The sequence below is a fragment of the Schistocerca americana genome, chromosome 6 (genome assembly GCF_021461395.2).
Source record: "Schistocerca americana isolate TAMUIC-IGC-003095 chromosome 6, iqSchAmer2.1, whole genome shotgun sequence".
NCBI classification, from domain to species: Eukaryota; Metazoa; Arthropoda; class Insecta; order Orthoptera; family Acrididae; genus Schistocerca; species Schistocerca americana.
Window position 1 is genome coordinate 210,423,630 of NC_060124.1, and position 13,019 is coordinate 210,436,648.

At 39.9% G+C, this 13,019-nt stretch overlaps 1 protein-coding gene across 2 annotated transcripts in view; it reads left to right on the top strand.

Moving 5' to 3' along the window:
- The window catches only part of LOC124619315 (protein YIPF6), an 80,315-nt gene that overhangs the window by 19,386 nt on the left and 47,910 nt on the right, over window positions 1–13,019 (top strand). The gene's annotated exons all lie outside the window — the stretch shown is intronic.

The window sequence follows — 13,019 nt, forward strand, 5'->3', positions numbered from 1 at the left end:
CATGGAGCTGGCTTGCAACGCCATATTGAATTCCAGCATTACCAATGGAGGGCGCCACGAATTTGTAAGTCATTTTCAGCCAGGTGTCCGGATACTTTTGATCACATAGTTAATTGAGGACATAGGTTGCAAGCGCTACTCTGAGATGAAGAGTTTGTCATGGGAGAGGAATTTGTGGTGGGGTGCATCAAACCAGCCAGAAGACTGATGACTCAAGAAAAGAAACGAACATTATGTTGACTCTCTGAGGAAGACATTGTTCATTCATTCATTTTGCAAGCTGTAATGTCCACCATCTAGTCCAAAAAGTAATTGTTGGTAACTTAAATAATTGAAATTACAATTTTAACAAACAGTGATTGCTATTGCTTTGATTACCTATTATCATGTTGTGAAATGAGGGTCTTCCTACCCGAGATCCTTCCCACCCCTCCTAAAGTAGGGTTCCATTGCCACCCAACCTTTAGAACATCCTAGTCCATCCCTATGCCACTCCCAATCCCAACACCGTGCTACGAGGATCTTATCCCTGTGGAAGACTCAGGTCCAAGACATGCCCAATCCAGCCATCCAGCACTTCCTATTCCAGTAGTCACAGGTTTATCCTACCCATAGGGGCTGGGCTACCTGTGAATGCAGGCATGTCATTTACCAGCTCTGCAGCAACCATTGCACAACTTTTTATATTGGTATGACTATCAACCAGCTGTCCAACAGTTTAAACGGCCATTGTCCAATTGTGACCAAGAACAGTGTAAACCACTCTGTGGCACAATATGCAGCTGAGCAAAAAATGCTTGATTTCAGTGGCTGCTTTACTACCCAAGCCATCTTGTTCCTCCTCTGCACCACCAGCTTTTCTGACCTCTGTAGATGGGAATCATCCTTGCAATACATTCTCTGCTCCCATAATTATCCCAGCCTCAACCTATGTTAACATACTGTTCCCACACAGTCCACGTAACAGTTTCCACCCCTTCTGTCCTATCATTTCTTCTCCATTCTCATCTCCCAGCCTCTTTGTTTGTCACTCTCTGCCAATGCATTCCATTCACTCCTCTTTCCCTCCTCCTGTCATTTTTCCTCCACCTCCCTGCCCCATAATCTCCTGAGAGTATGGCTGTTCGCATTCTAGTCCTTGCACACTCTGCCAGACGGTGTTCCTCTGTCCCTCCACTTGTACACTACTATTTCATTCCCTTCCACTCGACCCCCACCCAGATTGCTGCTGCCATCCCACGTGATAGCTGTATTCTAGCCTAAGCTGCTGGGGCTGGTGGTCATGTGAGTGTGAGGTGTGCTTGCTTGTGTGTATAAATGATGTCTGCTTCCCTGTTTCTCTTTTGCTGATGAAGGCTGTGGCCAAAAGCTTTGTCTAAGTGTCTTTTAATTGTGCCTGTCTGCAACATAATGCGTGTTCTTTATGTCAAGTAGCAATCTATCTTTTCCTGCAATAGTGATAATTGAAATGATATTTTAAAAGTAATTTAGTTTCATAGCTTCCACCACTGTGGCTTGGTGGGAGTAGCAATCTGATAGTGGGGATGAGGAGGTAGCATGTGTGTGTGTGTGTGGGGGGGGGGGGGGGGGGGTGGCAGAAAGTGTAGTGTTACTTGTGATAGTGTGCAGGGTCAAGGTGGGGACAGGGTAGGGCTGCTAGGTATCATCAGGAGTTGGGGGGGAGGAGAGAAATAGAGAAGGGGAGAAGGACTGATGGGTATGTTGATGGAGTAGATTGCTGTGTTGTGCTGGAGTGGGAGCAGAGAAGAGGATGGGTAAGTTAGGACAGGGACTAGCAAAGGTCTCCCCAGAGATATTATGGAAATGTAGGATATATTGCATGGAGAGTTCCCACCTGCACAGTTCAGAAAAACTGGTGTTGGTGCTTAGAATCCAGATGATACAAGCTGTGAAGCAGTCATTGATGTGAACTACACTGTGTTGGACAGCATTTTCAGCAACTGTATAGTCCAGCTATTTCTTGGCCACAGCTTGTTGGTGGCCATTCTTGCAGTTTAGTTTGTAAAGCACATAACCGCTTTGACAGATAGCCCCGCTGTTGATGGAATAAAAGTTGCCTGTGACTGAACTGGAGTAGGTGGTGGTGGGAGAATGTATGTGACAGGTCTTGCATCTAGGTCTGTTGCAAGGATATGAGCCATGACACAAGGGTTAGGAGTGTGGGTGGAGTAGGGATGGACAACGAATAATAAATAATAATAAAATATAATCAAACAAACTGCTGCAGAAAATGACTATAAAACAGACATCATAAACAAACTGATCAACAAGGTAAAAATGAAACATAAGAATAGCGGCCAGCCACTCAGGAGCACAACCAAATGATCTGAACCACAGAGGCAGTACACACAGACAACACAGCAGATCACACCACATCAGAATAAAGAGACAGATGGTACACACTAACACACAACAACAAAGTAGCACATAGAATTGGAAACAGCTTGAAAGGGCAAGGGATCCCAATAACATTCAGAATGAACAACACAGTTCAGAAAATCCTAAGATCAGTAAGAAAAATATCAGACAGATTCAGCAGCACTGGAATATATCAACTCACATGCAACTCCTGTCAGGCCCAATACATAGGACAAAGAAGCAGAAACTTCTGAACGAGTTACACAGAGCGCCTGAGAGGTCTAAAGAGTGACAGCACACATTCAACTTTCGCAGAACATCTAATGAAAGAAAACCATAACCCCGCTAATATCTAAAACAATCTACATGTTCTGAAACACAGCAACAGTCTATACTGTCAACTTACAATAGAAGGAAATTACTACATACAAAAGGCTATAGTAGGAGGGAAGAATGCAATAAACAAAAAAACCACACTTTGCAACAACACACTCTGTACCGCTCTGAGAGAACTGACCAAGGACACAGAACAGAAAGAACAGACATGCAAAAGAACCGCTTCCCCATCACACACAGAGACATAAATAATGAACAGAGTTCGTTGGAATTCCCACTAGTTTTCATAGCCTTCTCGTAATGTGCGATACACCTCTCATGACACGGGCAAACAGGAAGATGGCGTAATGTTTTTGACCATAGACAAAGTGGGAAAGTTATGTTTTTCGGTGTATAGAATGTGCTACGTGCCATCCAACAAACGTGAGTACTCGAATAATTAAATAACTGTCCCGTACACACCAAAACTGGATTCCACAACACTACTGCAACCCCCAAGAGTATATTGCTGGCATACTAAGTTCACCTTTTAGTATTTGTTTACTAACAGCTGTTCACACAGTTGCAGATAACATGATGTACGCGGAGAAAAAACGGCATCCGAAAAAAGCACAGAAAAATATGCAGCAAACAGTGACAATAGTTCTTAAAAAACATGCCATAACGTACAATAAATAAGGTGGTATGAAACTAAAGAAACTGCAAAAAGGTGGGAATTTAAGGAGATGGGACCTGGATGAACTGACTAAACCAGAGGTTGTACAGAGTTTCAGGGCGAGCATAAGAGAACAATTGACAGGAATGGGGGTAAGAAATACATTAGAAGAAGAATAGGCAGCTTTGAGGGATGAAGTAGTGAAGGCAGCAGAGGATCAAGTAGGTAAAAAGACGAGGACTAGTAGAAATCCTTGGGTAACAGAAGAGATATTGAATTTAATTGATGAAAGGAGAAAATATAAAAATGCAATAAATGAAGCAGGCAAAAAGGAATACAAACGTCTCAAAAATGAGATCGACAGGAAGTGCAAAATGGATAAGCAGGGATGGCTACCGGACAAATGTAAGGATGTAGAGGCTTATCACACTAGGGGTAAGATAGATACTGCCTACAAGAAAATTAAAGAGACCTTTGGAGAAAAAAGAACCACTTGTATGAATATCAAGAGCTCGGATGGAAACCCAGTTCTAAGCAAAGAAGGGAAAGCAGAAAGGTGGAAGGAGTATATAGAGGGTCTATACAAGGGTGATGTATTTGAGGACAATATTATGGAAATGGAAGAGGATGTAGATGAAGATGAAATGGGAGATACGATACTGCGTGAAGAGTTTGACAGAGCACTGAAAAACCTGAGTCGAAACAAGGCCCCGGGAGTAGACAACATTTCATTAGAACTGCTGACTGTCTTGGGAGAGCCAGTCCTGACAAAACTGTACCATCTGGTGAGACAGGTGAAATACCCTCAGACTTCAAGAAGAATATAATAATTCCAATCCCAAAGAAAGCAGGTGTTGACAGATGTGAAAATTACTGAACTATCAGTTTAATAAGACATGGCTGCAAAATACTAACATGAATTCTTTACAGACGAATGGAAAAACTAGTAGAAGCCGACCTCGGGGAAGATCAGTTTGGATTCCGTAGAAATATTGGAACACGTGAGGCAATACTGACCCTACGACTTATCTTGGAAGCTAGATTAAGGAAAGGTAAACCTACGTTTCTAGCATTTGTAGACTTAGAGAAAGCTTTTGACAATGTTGACTGGAATACTCTCTTTCAGATTCTGAAGGTGGCAGGGGTAAAATACAGGGAATGAAAGGCTATTTAGAATTGGTACGGAAAGCAGATGGCAGTTATAAGAGTCGAGGGACATGAAAGGGAAGCAGTGGTTGGGAAGGGAGTGAGACAGGGTTGTAGCCTCTCCCCGATGTTATTCAATCTGTATATTGAGCAAGCAGTAAAGGAAACAAAAGAAAAATTTGGAGTAGGTATTAAAATTCATGGAGAAGAAATAAAAACTTTGAGGTTCGCCGATGACATTGTAATTCTGTCAGAGACAGCAAAGGACTTGGAAGAGCAGTTGAACGGAATGGATAGTGTCTTGAAAGGAGGATATAAGATGTACATCAACAAAAGCAAAACGAGGATAATGGAATGTAGTCGAATTAAGTCGGGAGATGCTGAGGGTATTAGATTAGGAAATGAGACACTTAAAGTAGTAAAGGAGTGTTGCTATTTGGGGAGCAAAATAACTGATGATGGTCGAAGTAGAGAGGATATAAAATGTAGACTGGCAATGGCAAGGAAAGCGTTTCTGAAGAAGAGAAATTTGTTAACATCGAGTGTAGATTTAAGTGTCAGGAAGTCATTTCTGAAAGTATTTGTATGGAGTGTAGCCATGTATGGAAGTGTAACATGGACGATAAATAGTTTGGACAAGAAGAGAATTGAAGCTTTCGAAATGTGGTGCTACAGAAGAATGCTGAAGATTAGATGGGTAGATCATATAACTAATGAGGAGGTATTGAATAGGATTGGAGAGAAGAGAAGTTTGTGGCACAACTTGACTAGAAGAAGGGATCGATTGGTAGGACATGTTCTGAGGCATCAAGGGATCACCAATTTAGCATTGGAGGGCAGCTTGGAGGGTAAAAATCGTAGAGGGAGACCAAGAGATGAATACACCAAGCAGATTCAGATGGATGTAGGTTGCAGTAGGTACTGGGAGATGAAGAAGCTTGCACAGGATAGAGTAGTGTGGAGAGCTGCATCAAACCATTCTCAGGACTGAAGACCACAACAACAACAACAACAACAACAACAACATGAAAGTATCCATAGAAAACTATATTTCAATAAATGAACAGTAAAAATGTTGATAATGTGTTACTGTGTTTGTATAACTATGCTATTTTCGGCATGTTTTATATTAAAAAACCACTGATGATGGTATTTGTCACCAGAACTAGTTTGGGAAATAAATAAGTGAACAAATAACAAGGTGTGTTGCATCATGGCAGTCTCAATTCTGATATTGTTGTTTTTCTATGCAAACATGGACCAAATGGAAGAGTTTCAAGATAAAGTAATGGATAAGGATACTGCTTAGGTTTTGGCCAGCAGAATACCACTGTGGGAGGGGTGGGAGAAATAGTGGGTAGGGTATTCCAGACCCTCCCAACCTTGTCCAGAAATATATCTCCCATGCTTTGTTTCACCAGTCACCTACCAGCTCCCACGTATCCACTGTCCATCCACAAAGGAGCACTCCCCTTGTTACTCAGCGCCACCCAGGACTGTAGCATCTGAATCAACATTCTTTGCCAGGGTTTGAACTACGTCTTGTTGCGCCCTTAAATGAGGAATACCATACTTTCCATACTTCCACCCCTTCCACAGTGGTATTCTGCCAGCCACCAAACCTACACAAAATCCTTGTCCATACCTAGTTCATCCCTGTCCCCAACCTCTTGCCTCATGGCTCAGGTCACTGCAATAGACCAAACTGCAAGACCTATCCCATACATCTTTCCACCACCACCTACTACAGTCTGGTCACACGAATTTTCTATCCCGTCAAAGGCAGGGCTACGTTGAAAGCAGTCATATACTTTACAAACTAAGCTGCAACTACAGCACTGCTCTCTATGTGGGTATGATGACTTACAAGCTGCCTGTCCACATGAATAGCCACCGACAAACACTGGCCAAGAGATAGCTGGACTACACAGTTGCTGAACATGCTGCCCAACACAGCATTCTTCACTTCAGTGACTGCTTCACAGTCTGTTCCATCTGGGTCCTAACTACCAACAACAGCTTTTCTGAATTGCACAGGTGGGAGTTCTCTGTACAATATATCCTACATTCCTGTGACATCCCTGGCCTCAACCTCCGCTAGTCCCTGTCCTCCCTTTACCTCTCCTCTTCCCTGCTCCTGACTCCAACACAAAAGTGTTGGCCATGTAGGAAGTTATTGAGAACTTTTTGTTAGACTGCTGGGGACTTGCCACTTTTCTCAGCTGAAGCGAAACTAGATCGGGATTGTATTCATGCCTACATGCTGCTGACTTAAAAGTGGTTTGACCTTTAGCATCAAACACAAGTCAGTGGTGCTCATCTTCTGCCCATGTTATTAGTGTGTTCCCATTACCATTGCAATCTTTGTATTTGCATTGCTTATTACCCTTATATATAGCAGGATCGATATGTGAGAGGATAACTCCGGCTGGCCAGGATTGGCTGGTGGTCTGTAATTTTTTGGAGATCATGATGCTTCTAGTTTTCACAACAACATCATCAGTAGACATGGAAACAAGAGATTGCACCAGAGTAGAATTTGGTTCCAGAACTAGTTGCCAGGTAATACGTATTTCAAAAGTAATTCCATAAAGGTAAGATGTGGTGGAACCCACAAAGTCAGTATTCAGTGCACTAAATGCAAGGTGAACTATTGTTGCTGCTGAGTTCATTTGTAGAGGCAGTTGAATAACAGCAAAACTAAGGCAGAGGAGGCTGGTGGGTGGTATTTTATTTGACCTTTTACGGACGCTCATGGGACCAGCTTGTAACCCCATTCCCATCATGGGCTCTCTTGCCATATATGTTCTGTTTTATACAGCTCAATCATTCATTTGCATATCCAATAGGCCGACTAAGTCTGCTACCAAAATATGATCTATCATCAGCACTTGTACTACATGTAGGCTGCTATACTTTGCATAGTTTTATGTCTTGCTGTTACATGCACATAACATGTTGAGGCATTTCATTACAAGCGCAGAGAATATTTTTGTCTGAAAAGTGTTCCAGTCATTTTAAACATGGATTACAAACAGTCTTGACTGTAATAAAATGTTTATTTCAGTGGTTACTGGTTTCAGTCAGTATGTGACCATCATCAGATCCTTGTACCATTATGGTAGACAGTGGCAGTGAATGGAGCAGGTGTTATGACTCAATGAACATCAATTGCTCTTGGAATCATAATGCCTGCTCCGTTCGTCACCACTGCCTACCAGCATGGTACGAGGGTCGGAGGATGATCATATACTGACCAAAACCAGTAACCATTGAAATAACTTTTTTTGTTGTGGTTGAGGCTGTTTGTAATCCATTTTAAAGTACTTTTAGCCATATTACTGTTTCATCATGAGAAATGTTCTGAAAAGTTACTGTTTGATCCATGTTGTAGCTGATATCAGTTCAAGAATCATATGTAGCCATTACACAGTGTTTTATATAGAAATGACCACCATTAAACTGGCTGAATGCGCCCAGTACCCAAATGTTGAATATGCTCTATGGCATGACTTAAGGGATGTTAGTGCCTGCTATGCCATAGTTCCTCTGAACTTTTAAAATCCTTGCATTGGACATTTGTTTGGACTTAACCTCTATTAACACATTCTGTCCTCTTTTTTTCTTCATTATCATCTTTTTTAGGATTCTGCACCTTAATCAGTGAAAATAGAACCCTTATATGCTCACATCATTGTATGTCTGTCTGCCCAACTGTTAAGGTCACATTTTCTTAAGAAAGGGTAGAAGTATCAAGTTGGAATTTATGTCACATACTAATGTCTATGGTCCCTTGGCGATGTAAAAAAAATTAACCTTCTAAGTCAATGCAATCAAAAGATACAGCCATCTGTGAAGATCCCTTTTTCTAAAGAATGGGCAAAGATATTAAGTTGAAATGTATGTCAAATGGAAAAAATTTAAGCTTCGATGTCAATGCAATCAAAGGTATGGCCATATATGTTACATATTTTGAGACTCACTGACTCACTCATCAAAGCCTGTAGATGAACCTTCTATATATATGCTGTCACCTGGCGGTCTAGTGGTAAAGCCCATACCTGGAAACCGAGAGATCGTGGTATTGAATCTTGGTTGGACCACAGATTTTTCTATCCGTGTTTTAACCACACTTTCACTTTTCAGTGATATGACAAGTCACCAGAAATAGCACATGGTTTGGATTCTATGCTAAACCAAAAGTCCTCATTTCTCAGTTGGATAATTGGGTTAGGTTAGGGACACACAAGTCACAGAAGTGGTGTCCAAGAGAAGAGAGCCACAAATAATAATAATAATAATAATAATAATAATAATAACAACTATCAACACAATCATACACAACAAAATAAATGAAAATACAACTATGGAAGAGTTACAACTACTGGTTTAATAGCAGCACTCACTTCACTAAATATACACACTAAGCAGAGATCAGAACCAACCAACACACAGAAGAAACCCACAAAACCAGCATGGCAACACAGGCTACAGATCAGAATAGAAAAACTGAGAAAAGACATCGGACAGCTAACACAATTTATAAGAAATGAAATATCAGACAAAAAACGAAAAAGGTTAGGTAAAATCTCACAACAAGAAGCGATAGAGCAATTAGATGAAAAGAAGCAGAAATTACAAGCATTGGCCAAACGACTTAGAAAATACAAAAAAAGTGAAAATAGAAGGAAACAAAACCAAACATTCAACACAAACCAAAAGAAATTTTACCAGACAATAGATAACACACACATTAAAATAGACAATACACCAAACATAACAGACATGGAACACTTCTGGAGCAACATATGGTTAAACCTGGTACAACATAACAGGCATGCACAGTGGATACAAGCAGAAACAGACACATACAAGGTGATACCACAAATGCCTGAAGTGATAATTTTGCAACATGAAGTCACCCAAGCAATTAAATCTACTCACAATTGGATAGCCCCCGGGAAAAGATAAAGTAGCAAATTTCTGGCTAAAGAAGTTCACCTCAACACATTCACATCTAACTAAATTATTTAACATATATCTAAAAACCAAAGATGATGTGACTTACCAAACGAAAGTGCTGGCAGGTCGATAGACACACAAACAAACACAAACATACCCACAAAATTCTAGCTTTCGCAACCAACGATTGCTTCATCAGGAAAGAGGGCAGGAGAGGGAAAGAGGAAAGGATGTGGGTTTTAAGGGAGAGGGTAAGGAGTCATTCCAATCCCGGGAGTGGATAGACTTACCTTAAGGGGAAAAAAGGACAGGTATACACTCGCACACACACACACACACACACACATATCCATCCGCACATACACAGACACAAGCAGACATTTGTAAAGGCAAAGAGTTTCAATTCTTTGCCTTTACAAATGTCTGCTTGTGTCTGTGTATGTGCGGATGGATATGTGTGTGTGCGAGCGAGTGTATGCCTGTCCTTTTTCCCCTTAAGGTAAGTCTTTCCGCTCCCGGGATTGGAATGACTCCTTACCCTCTCCCTTAAAACCCACATACTTTCGTCTTTCCCTCTCCTTCCCTCTTTCCTGATGAAGCAACCATTGGTTGCAAAAGCTAGAATTTTGTGGGTATGTTTGTGTTTGTTTGTGTGTCTATCGACCTGTCAGCACTTTCGTTTGGTAAGTCACATCATCTTTGGTTTTTAGATATATTTTTCCCACGTGGAATGTTTCCCTCTATTATATTCATAAATTATTTAACAGTTACATTGCAGACCCATACACATTCCCTGATACACTTACACGTGAAATAACTTATCTGAAACCTAAAGATCAAGCAGACACAGCAAACCCAGCTAAATATCGCCCCATAACATGCCTACCAACAATATACAAAATATTAACTTCACTCATTACACAGAAATAAATGACACATACAACACAGAACAAAATTATAAATGAAGAACAAAAAGACTGTTGCAAAGGAGGACGAGGATGTAAAGAGCAACTGATAATAGATGCAGAGGTGACATATCAAGCTAAAACTAAACAAAGTTCGCTACACTACACATACATTGATTACCAAAAAGCTTTTGATAGTGTACCCCACTCATGGTTACTACAAATATTGGAAATATACAAAGTAGATCCTAAATTGATACAGTTCCTAAACATAGTAATGAAAAATTGGAAAACCACACTTAATATCCAAACAAATTCAAATAATATTACATCACAGTCAATACAGATTAAGTGTGGAATACACCCAGGAGACTCATTAAGTCCTTTCTGGTTCTGTCTTGCTCTGAACCCACTATCCAACATGCTAAATAATACAAATTATGTATACAATATTACTGGAACATGCCAACACAAAATCACACATTTGCAATACATGGATGATCTAAAACTACTGGCAGCAACAAATCAACAACTCAACCAATTACTAAAGATAACAGAAGTATTCAGCAATGATATAAATATGGCTTTTGGAACAGACAAATGTAAGAAAAATAGCATAGTCAAGGGAAAACACACTAAACAAGAAGATTACATATTGGATAACCACAGCGAATTGACAGCAAGAAACAAGACAAAAGCTATAACTACTTATGCTATACCAATATTGACCTATCCATTTGGAGTAGTGAAATGGAGTAACACAGACCTAGAAGCACTCAATACACTTACACGATCACAGTGCCACAAATATAGAATACATCACATACATTCAGCAACAGAAAGATTCACATTAAGCAGAAAGGAAGGGGGAAGGGGATTTATCGACATAAAAAACCTACATTATGGACAGGTAGACAATTTAAGAAAATTTTTTATAGAATGAGCAGAAACTAGCAAAATACACAAAGCAATCACTCATATAAATACATCGGCTACACCACTGCAATTTCATAACCACTTCTACAACCCTTTAGATCACATAACATCAACAGATACGAAGAAAGTAAATTGGAAAAAGAAAACACTACATGCCAAGCACCCGTATCATCTAACACAGCCACACATCGATCAAGACGCATCCAACACATGGCTAAGAAAAGGCAATATATACAGTGAGACGGAAGGATTCATGATTACAATACAGGATCAAACAATAAAAACCAGATATTACAGCAAGCATATTATCAAAGATCCCAATACCACAACAGATAAATGCAGACTTTGCAAACAACAAATAGAAACAGTAGATCACATCACAAGCGGATGTACAATACTAGCAAATACAGAATACCCCAGAAGACATGACAATCAAAAATAATACATCAACAACTTGCCATGCAACATAAACTAATAAAACAACACATTCCCACATACAAGTATGCACCACTAAATGTACTTGAGAATGATGAATACAAATTATACTGGAAAAGAACCATGATAACAGATAAAAACACCACCACATAACAAACCTGACATCATACTCACCAATAAAAAGAAGAAATTAACACCACTAATTGAAATATCCACACCCAATACAACAAATATACAGAAGAAAACAGGAGAAAAAATTGAAAAATACATCCAACTGGCTAAGGAAGTCAAGGACATGTGGCATCAGGATAAAGCTGACATTATACCAATTATACTATCAACTACAGGAGTCATACCGCACAATATCCACCGGTACATCAACGCAACACAGCTACATCCAAACATATATATACAACTACAGAAATCTGTAATTATTGATACCTGTTCAATCACCCAAACGTTCCTAAATGCAATGTAACATATACTGTACAGTTAAAAGGAAGTCACACTTGATCAAGGTCCGTGTCACTTTCCATTTTTAACCAGACATAACGTCTGAGAAAGGAAAGAAATAATAATAATAATAATAATTGTTGTTGTTGTTGTTGTTGTTGTCATCATCTATATACATAATTAAGTTTATATGGAACCCTCGTAGAATGAGTCCTTCTGGCACTTGTCTGGATTTTCAGTCTGTTCATTCCTATTCCCTTAATATATATTCACTTTGCACTCTGTCATGATTATCTCTGGACTGTAGACAGAACAGTGCGCACCAATATGCAATCGTTAACCTCCTACTCTCTTGGACACATCTCTCTTCATCTTTGTCATGCCTCATCCTCACATGAGGTGAGTCCCACTCATCCTGAGATCTGAGTGACATGACTTTCCTTTTTAGCCTTCCCCATCCAAGCCCTCTCTCCTCCTAGAGGAAGGAAAATATAGTTTCAAAAGCTAGGCTAGTGTCATGTAATTTTGTGCATCTATTGGCAGTACTAAATTTTCACATCTGAAGATACAGCAGCAATTCTGTCTCATCATTTTATAGTTTTCCCAAGTGAATTTTTCACTGCGTACTTGCTCTCATTAACAGATCTCTATGTGACAGATTTTGAAGGATGCACGAAGTAGGCTTATAAAGAAGTAAGCCCCATTAGATTTATTTGATACCTCTTAAACACTGCCCTTTTGGCTATGATTTATCCTAATGTTTTTTCTACATTTGAGTTAGTGATAGAGGATTTAGAAGGACACAACTTCTG